Here is a 7,528-nt window from a genome sequence, read left to right as displayed (position 1 = left end):
ATAGTGATTTTATTATAGTTTAATCAATTGGCTATAATTAGTTATAATCTCTTAATTTAGGACATCCTCCTGTCTTCTCTCTCCAGTTCACCCTCCCCTCTCTGAGACAGTGTCACTACATAAGGTGGCTGTCTGGCCTGGAACTCATTTTGGAGACCAGACCTGAGATCTGCCTGTTTCTGCATTCCAAGTACTAAGATTAAAGACTTGCACCACCAGTCTGGGGTAGTTATAGAGAAGAAAGGAGACTGAAATTTTTCTTTTGGGTCTTTGGTGGGCTGTTACCAGTGGTAACTAAGAAAACACAGAGAGTGGTGGAATGTCAGATGACAGATGTTTCTCCCAATCATTTCTGAGCATGGATAGGACGGAGAAGGCAAGAACCTTAAAAACTAAAAATTAAAAGCCAGTTGCTTTAGTTCTGGAAACCAAATTAATTTAGTGTCAGAAGTTATTATTATTTAGCGAAAATGGAAGAGCTTTACAAAATAGTGTGACCACTGCTAACACAGACCATAGCAATGTTTCCTCCATGTCCATATAACCCTCCACTGATCTATTCCTACAATTTAAAAACCATTCTTCCCATGTAGTGTCACGTGTTCACATTTATTAATGGGCATTTGACTCAGTTTCTTTAATAAAATACTTTGACAAAAGCTATTTAAGAGGGTGTCGTGAAACACATTTTATCACAGTAACAGAAAAGTAATTAGTACATGGGGAAAAGGGTTTATTTTGGTTCACAGTTCAGGGCTACAGTCCATCATTCCAGGAGATGTCACTGTGGTAAGAGTCTGAGGAGTCTAGTCCCACAGCATTCACAGCAAAGAAGCAGGGAGCACGGTATAAGTGCATGCATCCCACACTCAGGAACCCTACCCCTTCTCGTTCAGTCCTGGGCCCGACACATGAAATAGTACAGACTACGAAAAGCCGGGCATTGGTGGCGCACGCCTTTAATCCCAGCACTTGGGAGGCAGAGGCAGGCGGACCTCTGTGAGTTCGAGACCATCCTGGTCTACAAAGTGAGTTCCAGGAGAGCCTCCAAAACAATACTGAGAAACCCTGTCTCGAAAAAAAAAAAAAACAGACTACATTCAGAGTAACAGCCAGCTCAACCTGGCATGAAGGAACCTTGGGAATGATCTTCTGAATGATAGTGGGTGCAAACAGGTCTGACCAAGCTCATCATCACAAGCAATGTACTGCAGTCACTCTTGGATGGCTTCTGACTCTTGCCCACCCTCCTGTTATTGATGTATATGATGGTCAACTGACATTCTTTCCTTCTGTTACGAAAGAGCTAGAAAATCTTCAGAGACTTAATGTCAGCCATAACAAACTGAAAATGTGCCCCAAAGGAGTTAGAAACATAAGAAACCTGAAGGTGCTGCATATCTAGCAAAATAAACTAAACTGTGTACTATAAAGATTTGAACTTTCTAGTTTAAAAGATTTAGGTCTTCCAATCATCTGAAAACTCTGCTTGCTATTTTTGCTTTGTCTATCCAGTCTGCTGCAATCCTGTCTATATAGTAGACAACTAAAGGGTCTGTCCACAGAAATAAGCAAAGTAAAAAGATGAAAGCATTTGGGTTGTAGTTCAAGTCTCTCAGGGCCTGTGCCTCCTGAACTGACCAGTGTGGAGTCACTAGAATTAATAATAAATAAGGAATCTCCTTCATGTAGGCTATCAAAAGAATTACATGTATATAAAGAATAGACTGAAACATTAGGACAGTGGTTCTCAATATTCCTTATGCTATGACCCTTTAATTTAGTTTCTTATGTTGTGGTGATCCCTGTGGTTGATTGAAAGAAAATGGCTCCCAAAGGGAGTGGCACTATTAGGAGGTGTGGCTTTGTTGGAGTAGGTGTGGTCTTTTTGGAGGAAGTGTGCCACTGTAGAGGTGGGTTTTGAGGTTTCACATATGCTTAAGCTATGCCCAGTGAGACAGATCAGTTCCTACTGCCTGAGGGATCAAGATATAGCTCCCTCTCTGTTCTCAGCTCCTTCTCCAGAACCATGTCTGCCTGCATGCTCTGAAACAATAAACCACCTAATTAAATGTTTTCCTTTTTAAGAGTTGCCATGGTCATGGTGTCTCTTCACAACAATAGAAACCCTAAGGTACCCCCAACCATAAAATTATTTCCATTTGCTACTTCATAACTATAATGTTGCTAGTGTTACAAATCATAATGTAAACATATAATATATAGGATATCTTAAATGTGACCCCCAAAGGAGTCACAACCCACAGGTTGAGAACCACTGCATTGAGGACAATGTCTTAAGCCTTGAATGTGATCCTGGTGCCAGACCTGAGGGACAACTTAAACTCTCCCTGATGAAACAACTCTGCTGTCATCTTCAGGAAAGCTTGATTAAGTAACAATGGTATTAGTAGTCTGTTCTGCCTATTGGGAAGCCTTCATTTGAAATTCCTGGCACTAGAAGATAATCTTTTACAAACCATTCAAAGGTAAATGGTAAGCAAAGAACCCAAGGAATCCTAAAACCTCCGAAGCAAACTTAATGATCAACAACTGTGGACCTGAGACTGCCTTGGAACTGCCAATGAATCCTGAGTCAGTGGTCACACCTTTGTCACACTAAGGCTGCTAGACTGGAGTGATAGACATGCAACCTTCACTCCCAGTGACTGTGTTTGATACTGTAAAAACACCATCATTTCCGCAGTGAGAATCATCTGTGTGAAACTGAAGAAAACATTTGTACATCTAAAGGACTGACATCTGATGTCAATCTCAGTTTTAACATTGCTAGCAGAGCTGCAAATGATCTACCCTTCCTTTGAGAAATTCAGAGCGCTGCCTGCAGTTCTGCACTCCACCTGCCCGGAAAGCAGCTCTGATCTGCTAACAATCAGGCTGGTTCCGTGGACCTCAGAAAATGAAGCTGATGGAAAATGCGAGCACCTGAGCCTTCTGCACAACGGCCTGCTGCAAACTCCCCTGCAGCTTGGGAAATGCGTGTTTATAAACACTATTAATTGATGGAAATCTGTTCCACATTCCTTGAGCAAGCATATTAAGAAAGGCACAGACATTGTACTGGGGTATGAGAGATCAAATTCCTGCCTGACATATATTTGGCTTCCCATCCTAGGAGTGGTCGTCCTGGAAAGGCCAGAGCTAGCCTCCACTGACTGTATTTACTGCCTCTAAATGCTTTCTTGTTGAGAGTCTTAACAGTTTTTAAAGTGTTCTGTACATTTATAATGGTGTTGGTAACATGCAGTACTGTAGCATTCAGATAGTATTCATACACACTGTGTTGAATATTTTCAGTTTTAAAAAGTATATTTTTTATTTTTTGTGTGTATCAGTGTTTTGCCTCCATATATGTCTGTGTACCACATATGCCTAGTGCCTTTGGAGGCCAGAAGAGGTGTCAAATCTGCTGGAAATGGAGTTACAGATTGTTCTGAGCTACCACGTGGGTACTGGGAAATGAACCTTGTTTTGTAAATTCATTCCCTAGTAACATCACAAGAAATTTTATTTAATATTTTCAGTGACAAAGTGATCATTTTTATAAAAGTGATGCTCCTCGCTCTTGCTTCTTTAACCTGAACATGATTATCCAGATACAGCTTTTTATTAGGAATAAAAGTCAATGATTTTACTAAGTATTATTGAGATTTAAGAGAAAATAAGACTTTCCATCACCCATGATATGACATTTTTATGTGGTTGGTCTCAGGACATGTTTATGTTAGGTTTTTTGGTTTGAGTTTTTAATTTGACTTAATATGCCTTTAATTTGACTTAATATATCTTTTTAGTTCAGCACTTTAATTTTAAAATCTGCTTACAGTGGAGGTTAAGACTAGAGTAGCAGTAATGCAGTCATTCTCTAAAACAGACTCTGATATAAGTAATCTTGGTTCAATAAAAACAAAATGTAAACATTTTTGCTTATAATTAAATTATCAGAAGCAAGTTTATGAGCCATCCTGGAACTCACCCGTGTGATTGTGTCAAGTAACCAATTCAATAGCAGATGTGTCAGCAGGTGTCAAGCTTATGGATGGTTAGGGCGTGTTTATCTAAGGAAAGGTCATTGTTACTAAAGATACATGCTACATGTTCATAATGAAAATTACATAAAAATACTATCCCCCACAGAGGGGTGCCTGCTTATTGGCTCATCTCAGGTGACGCTAGATTTTTCCAACTTGACAGGGAATACCAACCACCCTAGCATTCTGTCCACGTCTAGCTTTTTCCAGCTTGACAGGGAATACCAACCACCCTAGCATTCTGTCCACGTCTAGATTTTTCCAGCTTGACAGGGAATACCAACCACCCTAGCATTCTGTCCACGTCTCTGTTTTGTTATTTATTTTACCATAGAATAGGGAGTGGATTTAGGTTTTAAAATTTGGAATTATTATTTCATCATCATAATTCTTGTTACTATCCAAATGGTTGTAAATTTGGCGGGTGGAAATCATCTTCCTCCCTCCTCCGCATCTTTGACACGGCTCTATCAGTGTTAGGTGCTTTGCTTTGCTTTGTAAGCCAGCGAATCTCTTCTTTTGTGAGTGTCAGCCTTTAGTCTTCCCGTCTTGTTTAAACCCCCAGAACTGAATCTCTCTTATATTTCTAAGCCTCATTATCAGATCTGTGCTCCCCTCCTCACATTTTACCACCAGTGAAAGAACTATGAGGAAAATGTTGGTTAACAATTATTTCCAAAGCCAAATAATATAGCTCCCCCTTTTAATCTTAAAAAGGAGTAAGGTCATTCACTAAACAATAAAAAAATAAGTGTTATGAGGAAAGCATGACACCAGTAAAAACCAAGTGGGCCAGCAGCTTCAAGCAGATGCGGAGTTAGGGTTGAGCCCTAGAGTCATTATTCACACTCTACCCACAGAGTATTATTTTATTTTCTTAGCCAAATGGTAGATGTAAGATCACAGATATCACAGTAGCTGTGTTTCTCTACCTTCTTCCCTCCCTCTCTCTGCCCTCCCTTTCTCTCCCAGAATTCAGGCTACAGCTGACAAATCCCTGCTGTGGAGGTTAGCATACACAGATGAGTGGGGTAGGGAGCAAGCCAACCCAGCCCGCTCCCACACCCACAGCTGCAAGACAAACTTACGGTTCTACCCAGTACCTGGCTCCCTGGCATGTAGAATATGTCAGACTAAATAATATGGTGTGGAATTTCATGACAGCTCTAAAAGTCAGAGTCTCCTTTGTTTAAGGGGATTTCTCTGAAAGTTTGTGCTCTCTCTCTCTCTCTCTCTCTCTCTCTCTCTCTCTCTCTCTCTCTCTCTCTCTCTCTCTGTCTCTCTCTCTGTCTCCACTCCACTTCTCCCTCCCTGTCCATGCTGTGCGTGAGGGAGACCTTTTCTACTCTTCCACTTTAAGCCATCCTTCCTAATGCCCTCTCACTCAACGCCTGATCGTGGCCCCCAGTGGTTGTAAGGTTTTCTTGCAAATAAAGCTCATTATGAAGAGAAATGGGTCTTCGCTTCCTTATTCATCAAACCTGTGACTTCTTTCCCTTTTCTCTTTATTGTACAAATAGGGGAAGTGTGAGAACAATCTTGAAGATGACACAATGACTGTTGCTGAATTTCTCTTTTTATATGGATGCCCAGTGTATGTGAAAGACGTCAAAACTCCACCCAGGTCAAGTATGTGCTGTTTCTAGGACTGTCCCACCTTTTTAAGAATGCTTTAAAATTTTATTATCTGTGTGTGCTGTTTTTGTGAATTTGACAAACTAGAGTCACCTGGCAAGAGGAAATCTCAACTGAAAAATTATTTCTATCAGGTTGACTTTGTGGGCATGTCTGTGAGGTATTTCCTTGACTAATGATTGATGTGGGCGGTGCCGCTCCTGGGCAGCAGATTATAAAAGCCAGCAAGCTGAGCAAGCCACGGAAAGCAAGCTAGGATCCGTTCATGGTTCCTACATGAGCTCCTGCCTTGGACTGTAACCAGTAAGATGGAATAAACGCTTTCCTCCCCAAGTTGGTTTTGCTCAGTACCAAAGCACGTGTGTGGAGGCCAGAGGACAATTCTGTGGATCCGGTTCTCTCCTCCTACCCTTTCGTGGATTTCGAGGGATCAAACTCTGGGCTTCAAGCTTGCAAAGCAAGCAAATTTAAAAACAGCCATCTTTCCAGTCTAAAACTCCCATCTATCTCAGAGTTTGGTAACAACTTTTACAGAAACCTGGAGGACATAGGGAAATCTCGCCAGCTGACCCTATTTCTCTGGTTGCTGTTTTAACCTGAGGAACTCTTCTACAACAATGCTGTTAATCTCTGTTTAATCATCACCTCCATTTTGTTGCTTATTTCACCATGACTTGAGTTTAATTAAACAAATGTGAAGTTTTAAATTTTTAGTATTATATACTTTATTATATTTCATTACTATTTAGTATATAGCTATATAGTATAGAGTATAATAACAAATAGTATATTTGCTATTACTGTTGAATCATCCTATATTTGGTCTATGAAAGCCAGATTAATGCATGCCCTATGTGTCTTTGACACATCCCCATTAGTCTTTGTATGCCAGGCTTCTATTACGGGCTGAGTTGGGTTCTCCCAAAACTTCCATAGTCACAGTGTGACTAAGTTTGGAGATAAGGACTTTAATGAGATGAGATTAAACAAAGCTGTAAGGGTAGGACCTAGTTTGATTTTTAAGTCTTCATAAAAGACACACCTCCTGTGCAGCACAAATTGGATAGAGATTAGCATGACTCTTGTTCAAGGATGGCATGCAAATCCTCAAACATTCCACGCTTTTTACTACAAGATAATTGTGGATCCATGTTATTCCAGCACTACTCACAACAGCTAAGATACAGAACCAGTCTAGGAATCAACCAACAGATGACTGGATAAAGAGAACTTGGTGCACATGTTGTGGCATGTGTAGAGGGTCAGGAAAAATGATGGAACTAGAGACTGTTATGTTCAACAAAATAAGCCAGATTCAGAAAGTCAAGCATCATGCTTTCTCTCATAAGCAAAATTCAGATGGGTGTGGGTGGGTGTGTGGGTGTGTGTCCAGAAAAAGGATCAAGGGGGGGTGTGATCTAAAGGGAGGGGTGGGAGGAATAAGACAGAGTAATGAAATACATGTGACATAAAAGAGGGAAAAGACTATTGGGGAGAGGGAACCAGCAAGAGGGGGAGAAAGGAGAGCAGTAAGAGGGACAGATAGCAATCAAGTGTAATGGTATGTATGGAAACTCCATGATGAGAAAGATGACTCAGAAGTTAGCCCTGCAGCACCTGAACTGTGGCCTTCCAGCCTCCAGAATTGAAGGGTAATAGATTTGTTTAAGCCAAAAGGTCTGTGGTGTGTAATGGAAGCCTGAGGTGCTTAACCGGGTCTAACACAGGAACTCCCTGAATTCTCTCTCTCTCTCTCTCTCTCTCTCTCTCTCTCTCTCTCTCTCTCTCTCTCTCTCTCTCTCTCTCTCCCAACCCCGTCAGTTTTCTTCTTCCTTTTAGAC

The sequence above is a fragment of the Mesocricetus auratus genome, unplaced genomic scaffold (assembly GCF_017639785.1).
Source record: "Mesocricetus auratus isolate SY011 unplaced genomic scaffold, BCM_Maur_2.0 Super-Scaffold_100013, whole genome shotgun sequence".
NCBI lineage: Eukaryota > Metazoa > Chordata > Mammalia > Rodentia > Cricetidae > Mesocricetus > Mesocricetus auratus.
The sequence above is the reverse complement of the archived record's forward strand: the minus strand, read 5'-3'. Positions refer to the sequence as shown.